Below are 17319 nucleotides of genomic sequence, written 5' to 3'. Positions count from 1 at the left end.
CTAAAACCCTATTTTTCACCTGTTGCAAAAATCAAATCAAAATTGGTTAAAGAGTTAAATCTAAGACCTCAAACTGTGAAACTACTTAAAAAATTGAGGAATCTCTCCGGGTTATTAAACTAGGCAAAGATTTCTTATGTAATATCCTACAAGCACAAGCAAGAAAGAAAACAATGAACAAATGGCATCATATCAATTAAAGAGCTTCTGTCCAGAAAAGGAAACAGTCAACAAAGTGAGGAGACAACCCCCAGAATGGGAGAAAATATTTGTAAACTATCCATCTGACAAGAGATTAATAACTAGAATACATGATGAGCTCAAACAACTCTATAGGAAAAAACCTAAATCTAATAATCTGATTAAAAAATGGGCAAAAGATTTGAATAGATACTTCTCAAAGAAAGACATACAAATGGCAAACAAATACATGACCAGGTGCTCAACATCATTGATCATCAGAGAAATGTAAATGACAGCTACAAAGAGATAACATCTCACCCCAGTTAAAATGGCTTTTATCCAAAGCACAGGAAATCACTATGAAGAACAGTTTGGAGGTTCCTCAAAAAAACTAAAACTACAGCAACCACGTGATTCAGCAATTCCACTGCTAGGTATATAACAACAACAACAACAAAGAAATCAGTACAAGAAGACAGTATCTGTACTCCTATGTTTGTTGCAGCACTGTTCACAATAGCCAAGATTTGGAATCAACCTGTGTTCATCAGCACACAAACAGATAAAGAAAATATGGCATATATAAACAATAGAGTACTATTCATCTATAAAAGAGTATGAGATTCTGTCATTTGCAACAACATGGATAGGACTGAAGATCATTATGTTACGTGAAATAAGGCAGGCACAGAAAGACAAACATTACATGTTCTCACTTTTTTGTAGGAACTAAAAATTAAAATAATTGAACTAATTGAGATAGAGAGTGGAAAGACATTTACCGGAGGCTGGAAAGGGTAGTGAGAGGTTGGGTGTGGTGGATGGAGTGGGGATGATTAATGTGTACAGAATTAGTTAGAAAGAATAAGATCCAGCATTTTATATCACAATAGGGTGACTACAGTCTATAATAACTTACTCATACACTTCAAAATGATGAAAAGAGTATAATTGGATTGTTTGTTAAGCAAGAATAAATGCTTAAGGTGATGGATATCCCATTTACCTTGATGTGATTGATTATTAAACATTGTAAGCCTGTGTCAAAGAAAATATAGATGGATAGATAGATAGATAGATAGATCTGCTATGTACCCACAAAAATTAAAAATTAAAAAAATCTAAAAACAGAACTACCATATGATTCAACAATCCCACTGCTAGTTATATACCCAAAAGAAAGGAAATCAGTACATCAAAGAGATATCTACACTTTCATGTTTATTACTGCATTATTCACAGCAGTCAAGATTTTGAAGTAACCTAAGTGTCACAAAAAATGAACAGGTAAAGAAAATGTGGTACATATACACAATGGAGTGCTATTTAGTCACAAAAATAATGAGATTTTGTCATCTGCAACTACATGAAACTGGAGGACATTACATTAAGTGAAATAAGCCAGGCACAGAAAGACAAACTTTGCGTGTTCTCACTTGGTTGTGGGAGCTAAAAATCAAAACAAACTCATGAAGGTAGACAGTAGAAAGATGGTTACCAGAGGCTTTGAAGGGTAGTGAGGGTAGAAAAGGGAAGAGGGGATGGTTAGTGGACACAAAAGTATAGTTAGATAGAATGTATACAATCTAGTATTTGATAGCAGAACAGGATGACTACAGTGAACAATAATTTACTGTGCATTAAGAAAATTAAAGGAGTACAATTAGGGTGTGTATAACCCAAATCAAGAATAAATGCTCGAGGTGATAGATACTCTATTACTCTGATGTGGGTATTGCATATTGTATTGTATGCCCGTATCAAAGTAGCTTATGTACCCCATAAATATATGCATCTATGATATAGCCACAAAAAATAAAAATAAAAAATTATAGTTAAAAATTCAAATTAAAAAATTCCCATGGACCATACAACATAGCTACTGGTCCTCTTTGTTCTTAGCTGCACAAGGTTGAATAAGAAGAAATGATGGCAAGTAATGCCTCTCCCTAGATCTTGGCAGTGAAGCCTTATGTACAATTGTGCAAGTAATCATGAAGATGATGATAGGTGGCCATTTTTAGGAACTTTGAACAATCAAAGTTTCACTTGAGTCAAACATTAAAACATAAGTCCACACACATCCAGCTCATTTTGTCAATAGACAAAAGTATATTACAAATAAGAAAAAGCTGAGATTCTTTGAGCCCCATCCACAGACTGTAAAAAGCTGTGATATTAGAGTTTAATTTCAGGGTCTTTTGACTATTCTGGTGAAGGAACGCCTACAGAGAAAACATGACATTGAATTAATAGGACAATCAAGGAGAGTCTACAAAGTTTCCAATTTTTTTTTTTGAGATTTCATAGATAACGCAGAGGCTTATCTAATCAAATCACCTGAAGAAGACCCATCCTAGAATTGTCTCTGATATTTCATGCCAAGATCAAAAGATCTTTCAGCCAAGTCCTGTATACTCTAGAAGATCTGAACTGATTCTCTGAAGACATGACTATCTCTGGAATCTAATGGGTAAATTTGCAAGAATCATGGAAGAAATGCCAATGAAGGGGATAACTAGGATTCTTTTTACCAAAATAACTGTGAAATAAGTGCTTGTGTTCTCACTTTTAGATTTGACTTCACTCCAGAAAAAAAGGCATGTAGTCACTTGCTAGCTTCTATACTTAATAATAATCAATAAAAAATTATTATCATGCTTTAGTTCATATGACATTTCAGAGAATACTGTGTTTGCTAGGAACTAGTAAATTTTGAAATTTTCACAGCATCTGCAGGTCATGATTATCAATATTTAACTCAGTTCACTAAGGAGAAGCAAGATTATTTGATTTCCCCCAGATAGTAATATAGAAATGATGATGATGATGATGGTGATGATGGAGGAAGAATATAACATTTACTTATTAAAATGTTACCATCTTATCTTGGACCAGGTATATGTATTATTTCATTGAATTCTCACATGACCCTGTGAGGTATAGGACCTATTAGTGTAACTATTTCATAGATGAAAAAATTGAGGTAAAAAAGAGGTTAAGTAATTTGCCTAAGGTTATATAACTACTATTTTGCAGAGCTGAGATTAAGATCCCAGGCAGTCTGACTTCCATGGTCTGTATAACTCCCTTAGCTACTGCTAATGATTGGCTAAATTAGGACTTGAGAAAAATATTCTTAAGTGTAACACTAATGCTCTTTCCATTCTACAATTCAGAAGGCTCTTTGCACCATCAAATAAGTTTGGAGTCAATGCTTTGAAAGGATGATGGTCAGAGGGATTGTGTCTTTGTGGAGAGAGGTAGGTTTCTGAAGCCTGCAGCCAGTAAAATCTGCTTATAGCCCTGAGCACTCAGAACTAAACTATTCCACCAAGGGAAAAGTAGTAACACAGCAGCTAAGTGTGTTTGAAGGAAAATTTGAAGGTGGCCTTCCTAGTCTGTACTGCCACTTGATAAGCACAAAGTGGAGGAGGAGGATGGAGTTAGCACATCCCCTTTACAAATTGGTTTCTCTATGTCTCATCTCATAATCTCTCGAGTGACTGTTTCCATAGACACCCACACTTCAGTTTCCCAGCTTAACCACATTTGAACAAGAATGCAGGCTTTGGCTTCAGCAGCTGTGAACTGTTTTACCATGTGTCTAACAGGCATGGCTTATCTATCTTCCTGTCTGTGTGCAACAGAACAGAGGGGTGAGAGCAGTTCAACCAACAGTAATGCAGCAGTAATGCAACATTAGGAGTTTCAAAGCTAAACAAACCCAACTTGATCCATATGAAACAAGGCAAAAGCAGACAAAAAATGAGTGACTTTTTTTCATCCTTGTCTTTCGGGAGTGGGGGTGAGGCAATAGTGGCTTGAAGTTGGCTGTTTCACAAGTGTAAAATGAAAGCGCAAGCCCCCCCCCCTTTTTTTTTTTTTTCCTGAAACAGAGCTGTGGGTCCCTGGGGACTCAGAGGGGAAGGCGATAGAGTGTGGGAGTTTCTTTCAGTGTGGGCACTGAAAGAAACCTAGAACATAAGTTAATGAAATTCACAGCCCACAAAGCTGTGCTTTAATTTTGAACTTGAACCAGCAACAGTTAAAGAAAATAATCAAACTAAATTAGGTTTCAAATCACTTGTCTGCTGAGAATATAGGAAACTAACAATGTAGTAGAAGTTTCCATACAAAGGAAAAAGAAAAATAATAATCTTAAAAATTTACTCTTGTGAAAAAAAAATAACACACTTGTCAATTGGCCTAGGAATTTCAGTTATAGCCATGACAAAAAAGTATGAACACACACACACATAAAAACACACATATAATTAAGAGGGATTTGTGTACACCCACTACACAAACCATGCTAATTGCTATACATCCCACTTGAACACAACATGTATACAAATGTTCCTCATATTAGGGATTGCTTTGAACTTCAATGTAACCAACCAGACAAATATTCTTGGCCTCGATGAAACCCAAGTCACAAAGAGTACATGATGAGGGATTACATGCATTAAAATAACAAACACATATTTCAATTAATGTAATATTCATAACAACCCTATGAATTAGTTTCTCTTATTATTACATTTTACAGATGAGGAAACTGAGGCACAGAGGTGTTGAATGACTTGCCAAAAGTCACATTGCTAAGAAAGAGAGCCAAGACATATTTTGACATCAGTCTGGTACCAAAGTCTGTGTTCTCAACCATTATAATTAGCAAATGGAAAGAAAGTTTCATAGTCCAGTAGAAAGAAGTGGATGCTGAACCAGTCCCAGTCTTTTCCTCCCCTAAGTGTCTAGATATTTTTGTGAGATGCTGTTCTATGTTAGTGAGTAGGTGGGTGGGAATTAAGATGGTGGGGATATTTTTGGTGGGGTGGCTTTAAAAGTAATCGCTATTTGACAAGAGAATGAACCTTTTGTAATGAACTCAGCAGAGACTCTTCCTCTTGCTTAGCCTTTGACTGTTAAAACAGTGAATGATCTAGATGTTCCTTTAGATTGCATTTCCTTAAACAGAGGACAAACATGCTTCAAATGATTTTTGAGAATACTATTTTATTCAAATACTCAAGGTTCATTTTCCCTTGGTTATTATTTACTGTTTTGTGGAGAGAATTTGGCATCCATGATCTTCTGTTCTAATTTGCTGGAATTGGGGTTTAACTGTAATATTTGTATTCATAGGCAAGCTAGTTGGTGGATTACCATTTGTTGTAGACAGATTAAGGCACTCTTTATGTAGCCAGTTTTTTCCGTATTCTGTCATGCTCAAGGAAGCTTACCCCAGCTAGTTGAATCTCCACAAATGGACATACGTTTCCATTTGTAAGTAAAATCTTTGATAAGCAAAATGTTGTCAACATTCCTCAGATTCTTCTTTCGGAGAAGTTTTAATGTCACTCTCTCTGAGTAAACTTTGGGATATTGGAAATGTGTAAACTAAGCATAACACTGTTTTCCTTTGAATACTCACCTATACAAATACAATAGTAAAACAGATGAAACAGAGAAACCAAAACTGTCTAAAGATAGGCAATTCTGATAGTCCTCTCACTCACCTTAATCACAAATGAAATGCACAAAGTAGTTAGAATAATTTGGCCTTGTCTATGAGCTGACTTTATTATTGTTTATCATTTCTTGCTTGTGTTGCTTTATTTAATTGCAAGGAGAAATTATCACAAACGATTGAGGCTTTTCTTGTTTATCTATTGATAGTATTTAAATGGTGGCTAAGGGACAAGAAAGCAGGAATATTTTTGAAAGGTGGTATGACATAAATATCAGTTAAACAAAAACTCGATAATAGGCACATCTAAGTCAATAAAGTTGGTCCATTGCTTCAGTAAAGGGGACAAGGAAATATCTCAGGTTTTAAGGCAGAGTTTTTTTTATTACTTCTTCTGGTTGCAGTCTTGGGCCTGCATATAGGTGCTAAGGACTTAATAGCTAAGCTATGATTCTTATTGAGCAGATCTAAGAGCCTGCCAGTCAGCAAGCAGTTTTGTCTTTAGGATAAGTAAACCATGAAAGTGGATACAAGGGTACTTATTAAACAAATTAAGTTTCCCATATAAAGTGTTTAGAATATTTCCTGTGGAAAATAGTGGTCACCCCTTCTGATGTGGCAGCATGAGATTTTGAATGGCATAACAATGTAATATGATTATCATTATCATAGAAATAACACAAAAGTTATTTAACATCAATATTGCCACTTGAAATACATCACCAACTATCTACACATGAAGCAGAATTACTGAAAATATTAAAATGAAGGATAAGAGGCTTACAGATGGTGGAAAATTTTGTGATTAAATGAAAGTACTGAGTTCCTTGAATAGGAAATGATTTTCAACAAACAGGTGCCAATAAGTTGCATTTGGGGATTACTAGTGATTTGAAACATATATATTTTTCTAATGAGGAAAAGCCAAGAAATCCCTGAAGTCTCCACTTACAAAACTCAAGCTAAGCTGAATTCAGGCTTCTCATGAATGCCTTACATTCTTGGATAATACTCACTGCTGCCTATGAAGTATTACCTGATCATTTGCCCAGGCCATGAACATGCTTCACCCCAGATTGGGGATTGCATGAATTCAGATTTCAGTCACATTTAAAGAGAAATTGGAACTGGCAGGCATTGAAAGACTATGATTCAACTTGGGAATTAACCCCCCCAAAAGTCAGGGAAATACAAGGAAGAGGAAAGAGAAGGTGCGAGATGGGGGACAAATTGTGTTAGTCAGACTTTCTCTAGGTCCTCATATGAATTTTGAGACCCTCATCACTGAACGCTACAGAGAGAAGCTGCTATGCAAAAAATAAAAATTAAAAAAGAGTCATACACTCTATATGAATACACATGCAAAGTCATGGATTTGTTAATGAAATTTAAGATACTGGGGCCAAATTGGAAATAACTATTTTTTATTTGTAGACTACTGATTGGTCAAATCAGCACTGATCCATTTATTTAACTTAACCTCCTTTTTCACTAAAACTTGTAAACAGAGGCAAATAGAGAGTCATCAAGAGGTGACAGAAATAGCTAGAACTTTCAGAAGGTTTTTAAAAATGGTACCATCAGAACTGTGAAAAGATGTCCTCAGAGTAAAAGAACAGTGTGGGTGGCACTACTCAGTCTTAGTGGGAAATGAAAGGAAGAATATTTTTATATACAATCCTATGCCACCCTAAGGTGTCAATGAACTCATTTCTCTTTTCTTCTAACTAAATGCAAAAAGCACACACTTAAGTGCTTTTGTTTATTTGCTTAAAAACAGACAAATGTAAGTTACATTTACCATGTTGCCTCATCAAACTCTCATTCTGTTTTGATTTCTAAGGTAAGAAGTATTTATAAATTATTAAACATAGTGAAATTCTTTTCCACTGATAATTTCCAAAATTATTATCATAATTTTGTTATTTTTTTCATACCCAAACATCTAAAATAGCCTTTACCCACTGCATCCATATTCTTATTCTGTCTCTTAAAACCTGGCTTCAACATTTTCTATTGAAAATACTCACTTGATGGTCACTAGCGGCTTCCCAATTAATATATAATGTGATATTTCCTCAAGTCATCGTTATTCATGACGTTTTTAAAGTGGTTTACACTGTTCATCACCACTTTTTGGAGCTTTGTTTCCTTAGTTTTATTAAGTAGTCATACTGATATTGCTACCTTTTGTCTATTTCCTTTTGTTCTATTTTTCTAGGTAAACTCCCCCTCTGCTCAACACTTAAATATTGTTGTTCCCCATATTATTTCCCAGGCAATTATTGTTCTTCTCATGCTGCCTATTCACGCTAGACACATTTACTTTTATGATTTCAACTACCACCTCAATACTGATGATTCCTAAATCTCTAATTCTGGCCTGGTCTTCTTTCTCCTTTGGTTCCCAGTGATATGCTAGAATCTGTTTTGATAAGAGACAAAAGGATAGCTGAAAATATGTTGTTCTTAACTCTTCTGGCTTTATCAATGTTTGGAGGGAATTTATTGCCATATTATATGTTATTGAAAGTGAAAATCTGAGGTTTCATCATCTGAAAACAAAACAAAACAAAAATAGTGTGCGATGGTCTATTTAGTCATATTCTCCAACTAGGTAGGTCAAAATTTTTGCCTATATAAACCTCAGATGGATTCCCTCTACCAGTTTACACCAGGGTAGCAAGGAATCTTCTTCCAGAGGTGCTCAGTTCTCAGGTTAGGTTGGGAGAATGAGACTGTGCATGCTTTTCAAGATGTAACTGAACATTGAAGGAAGTGTTCAGGACTATTACCTCTACCTTTTGTTGTATTCTCTAAAACCCTTTCTAGTGCTACTTCCAGTGACAAATTAGTCCAGATAGAACCTAGGATCTCATAAGACACCAAAATATCTTAGCTCTAGAGTTATGCTGACTACTCTGCTTCTAATGTAAAACATAAATCACAAGTACCTCTCTGACTAGTTCTCAATTTTGTCTTCTCCTAAATAAGGATACTAGTACCTACTCTGCCTACCTTCCTAGGTTGTGTGAAACTTAAGAAGTAAATAAAATTATAGGTACTAGAGCCGGGTGCGGTGGCTCATGCCTGTAGTCCCAGCACTTTGGGAGGCCGAGGTGGTAGGGAGATCACTTGAGATCAAGAGTTCGAGACCAGCCTGGCCAATATGGTAAAACCCTGTCTAAAAAAAAAAAAAAAAAAAAAAAAAAAAAAAAGCTGGGCATGGCATGGGGGCTTGTGCCTGTAGTCCTAGCTACTCAGGAGGCTGAGTTGAGAGAGTCACTTCAACCTAGGAGGTGAAGGTTGCAGTGAGTCGAGGTTGTGCCACTGCACTCCAGTCTGAGTGACACAGTGAGACTCTGTCTCAAAAAAAAAAAAAAAAAAGTATAGGTGCCATTCACATGTAAAAGATTCTCATTCATTTCTATTGTTCAAAGATCCAACAAAAACACAACCATGATAAATGTTGACATGGGTTGAAAAATCATAGATTCCTGAGCGAAATGTTAAAGAATTCCATTCGCCCTAGTGAAGCAAAGGTAGGTGGGTGTCATAAACCCTAAGGGATTTTTTAAAATACTGAATCTTAGTACACTGCTTTCTTTCTTTTTTTTTTGAGATGGAGTGTCTCTCTGTCACCCAGGCTGGAGTGCAGTGGTGCGTTCTCAGTTCACTGCACCCTCCACATCCCAGGTTCACACCATACTCCTGCCTCAGACTCCCGAGTAGCTGGGATTACAGGTGTGCACCACCATGCGCAACTAATTTTTGTATTTTTAGTAGAGATGGGGTTTTGCCATCTTGACTAGGCTGGTCTTGAACTCCTGACCTCAGGTGATCCACCACCTCAGCCACCGAAAGTGCTGGAATTACAGGCATGAGTCACAAGCCCAGCCCTGCTTTCTTTGAGGGACATTTGGAATTTTCTCTGCATGGTGTCCATAATGGATCTTTTGTTTGGAACATTAGCTTCTTCTTTTAGCTTTATTTTGAACTTCAGATGCTCAAATGGATCCTTACCATTCATGGTTCACACATTCCACAATAGTAGAGAATCTATGCCCCAGCTTGTAAAACAACCATGCAGCCTCAGATTTTAGGCGATCATTTGAGGCTTACTCTATCCATCAGCTGAAGATGGCATTTAGATGAGCATTTATAGTGAAATGAGAATGTCTGGTTTGTCTGTCTTAAAGTTCTGACACAAAAAAGGTAGATTTTAAAATATATTTTTAAAAAATATATTTGTTGCAGTGATTTCCAAGAAGAGCAATGTAATTATGTGGGAAGACACTCTTTCATTTGGAAGGTGAATAACTCTTGTTGAAAATGACTTAGGCAGAGCTGACACTTTTGGAACAAGTAAGGACTCAGTACTAAAACATATAGCACTGAGTGGAAGATGGAGAAGAAGGAGGTAGAGATAAAATAACTTTATAATTTCATTCTTCATTAAGTCACAATTGATGAAATGACAAAATCTAAGGGCAACCTTGAGGTTATCTGGTCCTGTATTTCTTAAATTTTAATCATTTTGTACCTCCTGCATGCTTTTTCCATACTTGCTTATCACCACTTAATATGTATAGTAGTATGCATATATTTTTTAACTTAGGCAATTATCTAAAGTTATTTAACTTCTTTTGGAAGGAAACATTGTATTACTATGTGTTTGAAAAAATGTAACAACTGACATCAAGAAATAATAGTAACTGCAAAAAAATAAAACTGATTACATTATAAATAGTAATAAGTTAATTATTAGGATAAAGTATTTGTCCAAAAATCTGCTAAATAATCACATATACCAGTTGTGGCAGGCGGAGTCAGGTCTAAATTTGCTTTGTGTCCCTGGAATATATAGAAAATAACTTCTATTTCTCAGAAAGGGTAGATTTTTTTTGTTTTCAGAAATCACACAGCAAGGCCTGGCAGAAATGAGATTGATGTGGTCACAGGAATGTTTCACTATGTGAGAAAGACAATCTCTTTTCTATTTGGTTGGTACAAAAGTATTTGCAGTTTTTGCTATTATTTCTAATGGCAAAAACTGCAATTACTTTTGCACCAACCTACTATATAGCTCATGGAGACAAGTCGTGCATTAGCGGCTTTTTATAAAGAAGAGCTATTGCTTGAGGCTTAGTAGATTGGCATATAATTTTTCCTTGCTAAATTTGCTGGCATATTTGAACCTGTAATGCCAGTTACAGGGGGTGTTGATGTAAGATGTTAATAATGAGTTAAAGAGAGGAACCAAAATATAGGGCAAGACATGAACAGAGTTGGACCGGGGAAAGAGTCTCGATATAGATGGATTCAGATGTGCAAAGTCTATAATCTCTATAGGCAGAAGAGATATCTAAAAACGGATCACTTCCCTAACAGCTGCATAAATCTCAGGGATCCATGAAGGGGACAGCAGAGAAGCCAACTAGGACAAGAACATCAGGCTTTAACTGGAAACCGTAAAAACTCAGGAGGAGTTTAGAACATAGAAGAAAAAAAGCTAATGCTGGAGATTACTCCAAATCCACCATTTCCAGGTTGTGTTTTTCTGGATTTAGTGAACAGCCCAATCACATATAGTTACTCCACTTTTATCTCCAGCTGCAGGCAGTGAGAAGTTGTGCTCAGTATAATGCTTCAAGATCAAGTGTAACCTTCATTTAGCATTAACAAGATTAGAATGGTAGCAGGAGACTCCAACTAAAATTTATATTAACGTGTTAGCTTTATTTGTTGCTATCAGGTATAAGTGAACATTAGTCAAAACCAAGCAAATTTGCGATAAATGTTTCCAAATAACTTTAACTTGAATTGCAGAATTATAAAGGGTTATACCATTTAGTATAATCATCTTAAATGATTACATCAGGAAAGAAAGGCCCAGAGAGAAAAGGAAATTTCTTACAGTAACGTATAAAGTTAATATCAGTACTGTGGTTAAAATACAGGTCTCCTGACTGCCAATACAATTCTATTTCTAAGTACCATGTTCTTTTTGGACATCAGTTTTTCCCCTCTTTCTCTCATTTCCCACACAACACCTCCTTCTCCACTATTACTTACAGAATGCTTGCACTCTCAACACTACAGGATAATTTAAAAGTGATAATCCTTTCTTTTAAACCAAAAGTGCAGTGGTCCATAAAGGAAGTTAAGGTAAGCATTTATTCCAAATAAAACACAATTCCTAAATCCATCAATCTTATTTTAGCTTTTGCATACCCAAGATTTCATATTTTGGCCCTATTCCCTCATACCAGCTCCAATCTAAAACTGACTCCCAAGTGGGTAACTCAATTGTAATTCAAATCTGATATTCTTCTATCTTCCATGCACTTGGCTTCATTAATCTTCATACTTTTCAACATGAGTAAATCACATGCACAAGCCAGGTTTCTTAAAGCCTTCTGCTCCCCATGATCTTTCCTTCCCCATATCTGAATTTCTTTCTCAAAATGTTGTTTGCCCAGAAAATTCCTTCAAAAACAGAGAGCAAATCTTTATAGGAATAACTATTATTTGCAAATGGTTAGTGTACCATGGAGCTAATTCCTTTCTTGGTATATTGCTCCTTATGTACCAAGAAACACAAATATGAATTTATGAAATATGAAAATTGGAACAAAAAATTACCAAAACAAAAATTACCAAAAAATGTACCAAAACCTAGCTTCTTTTGTAGAAAAAAAAAAAAAACAATGCTAATGTATTGGGGTGTTAGTGGATTTAAGCCAAATTATCTATTTAATCTTGGAAAGTGAGATGCTCATTGCATTTTATGAAGTGAAAACACTCTCCTATCCGGTCTTCTGAAGCAGAAAAATCATAGAGAAACAGTTGGAAAAATGATTTGCACAGCATGATCCTCTCCAACCCCTAAATTTTCAGCTTTCAGAGTGTTTTGTTTATTAATTCATTAATTAGGGGGAGGGGCTGCTTCTGTATTTTAAGTTAGCTTTTTGTTACAAAAATTATTAGTTGTCATCTGTGTTGTACAACCAGTCGGCATATATGGCCCTTGTTTGCAAGTGTTTATAATATATCCCCTTTATCCAATATAATTCAGTACATTTTTCTGTAGCCAGAGTTTCAAATTCCCTTCCTGAATCCATTTAACTGATGCTGCCCTGGTTCTTTTTGATGACCATCAGCATTCCACGTCTGCGTATCTAGATGTGTGTATGACAATAAAGAAATTGCTTCTTGGTGATTGGTTCGTCTTCAACATTTTGTATGCACAGATGATGTTCAAATTGCTTTGGAAACACACTCTCAAATCAATTGCTACATGATCAAACTGTATTGAGAAGTATCCCACCTGCACCTGACAAGTATCCCCCTGTATTTATAAACATACACATCCACCTTAGATATGTTTATATTTATGGATAAAATTGAAGGAATCTTGCAACACAGTGCAAATAATAAAGTTAGTTTCCACAGTGTGAACTTAATTATATTTCTCTCAAAAACAAAAGACCTCATGTTAGCACATGGCAGTGTACAGTATTGTGAAAAGGCACACTCTCTTTAGCAAGTGCATATTTATAAAACTTTTATTGGTATTAAGAAATCCCTTATTTAAAAATATTTATTATGGTCATAATCATAGATATTTAAAATCCATAGATTATGCATAATCTATACATAATGGTTTAATTTCCTGTTAAATATTCTTTCCCCTAACACATATTACTTTTAGAAAATGCTCTTTATGCCGAAAGCTGTGACCCACACCTATAATCTTAGCATTCTAGGAGGCCTAGGTGCAAGGATCACTTGAACCCAGGAGTTCAAGACCAGCCTGGGTTTGAGAACTCATCTCTATACACACACACATGCAAACACAAATTAAATTAGCCAGGCATGGTGGTGCATACCTCTAGTCCCAGCTACTTGGAAGGCTGAGGTGGGAGGATTGCTTTAGCCCAGAAGATGGAGTTTGCAGTGTGTGAGCCAAGACTAGACTACACCACTGCACTCCAGCCTGGGTGACAGAGCAACACCTCCAAAAAAGAAAAACAAACAAACAACAACAACAAAAACAACAGAAAAATGCTTTTTATTATAGAAATATTTGAACACACACACAAATGGAGACAATGGTGTAGTGAACCCTAACCCACTTTCAGTGATTAAGAACATGTTTCAAGTCTTATTGTATTTATCTGTCCTTCCTCCCACTTTTTACTAAAGTATTTTAAAATAATTCTATGTAAATACCATTTCATCCATAAATGCTTGATTAAGAATCACTAACTGATGAGAAAAATTCCTCTATATATTGCCACCATAGACACAAATTGTTACTGGATTTACTAGTTGCTGTACTAGAAAAAGCATCACAAAAGGCTAAGAATCCTGGAATCTTTTTCCAACTCTATCAACACTCAATGTGTAGCTCCTCAGGGCCTCAGTTTCTCATGCTATCAAATAAAAGAGTTGAATACAATCTCTAAGATACCTTTCATCTCTGGTATTCTGGGTTAAAATAACAACAATAATTAAGCTTGAGAATTTTTATTTTGCATTTCTTTATTAGCTAGGCACAGACAAAAAATTGGAACTTCCCGTCTTTAAACACTAACTGCATTGAGAACTCTAGTTAGAGGTAGAAACTTTAAAAATAGTAAAATAAGTTTCAAGCATGATTATTTCCATCTTCTGAGGAAACGTTTCCTGTAACTGCCTACACAGGAACAGCCAATAATTATTTTAAAACAATAATAATGTGGTTTCATCATTCTGACTGCCTTCCTACTTAAAGGGTTAGCACGAGCTTGACAGAGGTCCTCCTAAAGGCTGTGGCGCCCTCTTCTGACCCCTCACCCAACAGGGTAAGTCATGGCTTGTTTCTGAACTGTCATCTGGTTTCAGCCTTTCTCATTGCCTTATCTGTCATAATTAAGTCATGAAGTATTATGCAAAAATTCAGATCTGACTGTTGGGAAACACAGGTCTCATGAAATACATAGGGCTACAGATCCATGCTGAATGCTTTATATTTTCTTAAAGGTTTCCATTTTGAAATTTGCGAATTATTCCAAAGAAAACGAAGTACCATTGAAAGTTGAAATGCGATAAAAGTCTCACTCAAACAAGGAGCAAGCCTGTGTAAGAAAACCTTAAGAAAATAAGAAATAAGAAGTTTTCTGCTAAAATATCTAAATGAGTTGAAAATAAATAACTACTATATAAAAATTCAAAATCCATGCCATTAACTGTGTGCCTTACAGCAGAGAAGCTAAACAGGTTACCCTTCTCAGCTTATACTCTGTATTTTATTTTCTTAGACCACTGATACTTTTTTTTTCACCTAGAGACCTACCACATCAATATATAAGTAAATTTAGTGTTTTTTGTTTTTATTTGGGCTGGGGGGAGGAGGAGGTGAAAACTACAGGGCAGGAGAAACGGGCTGGAGAACAAGTGACCTTTTTGGTTTCGATTTTTTTTCTCAAACAGCAACTACTGCTTTGCTGATGGCAAGTTCACTGACTTGAAAGATATACCTCGAGTTTATAACAGCATCCAGGACTGTTCTGTTGAATTCCAAAATGAGAAAATTGCATTTGCTTTTGTCACGTAATGCACATCAGCATCAAGAGTGAGTGGGTCTGGTCATACTTCTCAAGGGTACGGGCAGAGATGAATGTGTGTGGTTCCCACAGAGTACTCTGCACTTTAAAATTAGTCTATGATTTTCTGTTCAGAGATAGATGCTCTCTGAAAACTTCTAATGTTTTATCTCTCATTTTTCTCTATTACCAGCTCATGCTGGTTTTCTTCCTATTCCTCAAAATGTTGCTCAAGCGGGCTTTCTACCAAAAGGTCACCCTCTCTACTTGCAACTCGCCCAAGCAATTACTACCCTCATTACTTCAGGCCCATCACAAATCCTACCTGCTTAAGAAAACCTTTTTGAAAATTTTATTTTACACGACCCTTTCTCTCCTCTCGATTCCTATATCTAAAATTACACTCTTAAGAACTGCATTGTATTACCATGTTATGAAGGTAATTTTACAAACTGTAATTCTTGAAAAAATAATCTCAGTAGTCACTGTCTTTTCTTTGTTCTTACTGTTAGCATGGTTGTATTCTGATTTGTTCCCTCATTTGGGGCTTAAGCTTTAGATATACAGAAGCATATCTGACCTAGTTCAGTGTTTCTCACGGGACTAGGCTCACCCACCATTATCCCTGAAGTCCCAAGTTCTCTTGCTGTTGGATCTTCTAAGAGCAAAATCTAGTTGACTGGGAAATGAAACTTCTTAGTTAAACAAAACCCTCAACTAGCCAAAGTAACTAGTCCCTGGCCACTCCTATTAGATAGATGCCATTTTCATGTCCATGTTTGCTGGCTGGTTTTAAAATTCAAAATAAAACAAATGGTACTTTTGACTGCATAATTGCTTTGTATAAAATATTTTCATAAAAGCAAATCTTAAAGTCACCACAAAATAATAGTGTTTATTTCCTGAAAGCTGTTTATACTTGCTAAAAGAGCCACCTCCTGGTTGGATTTTGCACTGGAGCCAATAGAATCATTCACCAAAAGCTTGGCAAAATTAATTTGAATTTCTTGGATGCCTTTAAATAGGCAGTGCCAAGAAGACAATTAAAAATTATTGTTAAGGTATTAATTTACAATGAAATGCAGCATGAAACTGAGTAGTTCCCTGCTATGCATCTGCCATCTTTGTGTCAAACTGACCTTTAGAATGTATCCCAGCTACAATCTTGCACTGCTGTTAAAATAGTAGAAAAAGTTCTCAGGTACTCTACACTTTTTTGCACATTGGAGACTATGACAGCAGGTAAAATATTTATTTTCATTTGAAAAGAGATAAATATGAACAGAATTTATTTAAAATTGATCACTGATTACTGTGAAGAAGCAAGTGTTTGTGTAACTGATATTCATGTGTTTAAGCATGAAGAGTAGGTGACCTATTTGAGAGACATCCCTTCCTTTCTCTAGAATAGTTATTCTGTTAAGCTTACCGGTGGAGTAGTACTACTTCAGTGCCATGCACCTACCTCCTTCCTGCTCTGTGACATGCTTTTTGAGATATCCTGCTTTCCAGTCATCTAAGTTGATGGCTTATTCCTTTTTCTTAGATAATCTGCATCATTTTATTTATGTTCTCTTTAGCACCTTTCATTACTTCAGGCAAATGTAGGCCACCCTCCATCTTCTTTTCCAGGGTTTCTCAAGTGTAACATAAAAGAGAAACTGATGAGAAAGCAGGAAGTTAGAAAGTACCAACTTGCTAATTTGTAGGGATGTGACCTCTCCTTAGGCAAAAAAAGGTCTAAAGTATATTTACCATTTTTAGTAGATTACGTTGAGACCTACAAACCATTGGTCAAGAGGCTAGAACTGCTTTTATTCATTTGTGCAATCATGCATATATTTATTATTGAAAACATTTGTTGAGTGCTTACTATGAGCCAAGTAGTGTTCTGAGTAACCATACAGTAGTGAACAAACCATGACTCCTGCTCTACTGGAGCTTATAGTATACTGTGGGAATACAGTAACTTCTTAATTCTAAAAATTAAAAATAAATATTTAAATTACATTGGTGGTAATTTATCTTTAAATAAAAACAAGTTCTTGTGAAAAAGACTATTTTGGTGAGGCA

General features: G+C 35.7%; 1 pseudogene; it reads left to right on the top strand.

Moving 5' to 3' along the window:
- Window positions 1–11068: 11068 nt before the first annotated feature.
- The window catches only part of LOC105513280, an 85624-nt pseudogene continuing 79373 nt past the window's right edge, over window positions 11069–17319 (top strand).

This window comes from Colobus angolensis, unplaced genomic scaffold, assembly GCF_000951035.1.
Source record: "Colobus angolensis palliatus isolate OR3802 unplaced genomic scaffold, Cang.pa_1.0 Scaffold227, whole genome shotgun sequence".
In the NCBI taxonomy this organism is placed as follows: Eukaryota; Metazoa; Chordata; class Mammalia; order Primates; family Cercopithecidae; genus Colobus; species Colobus angolensis.
The sequence above is the reverse complement of the archived record's forward strand: the minus strand, read 5'-3'. Positions and strand labels throughout refer to the sequence as shown.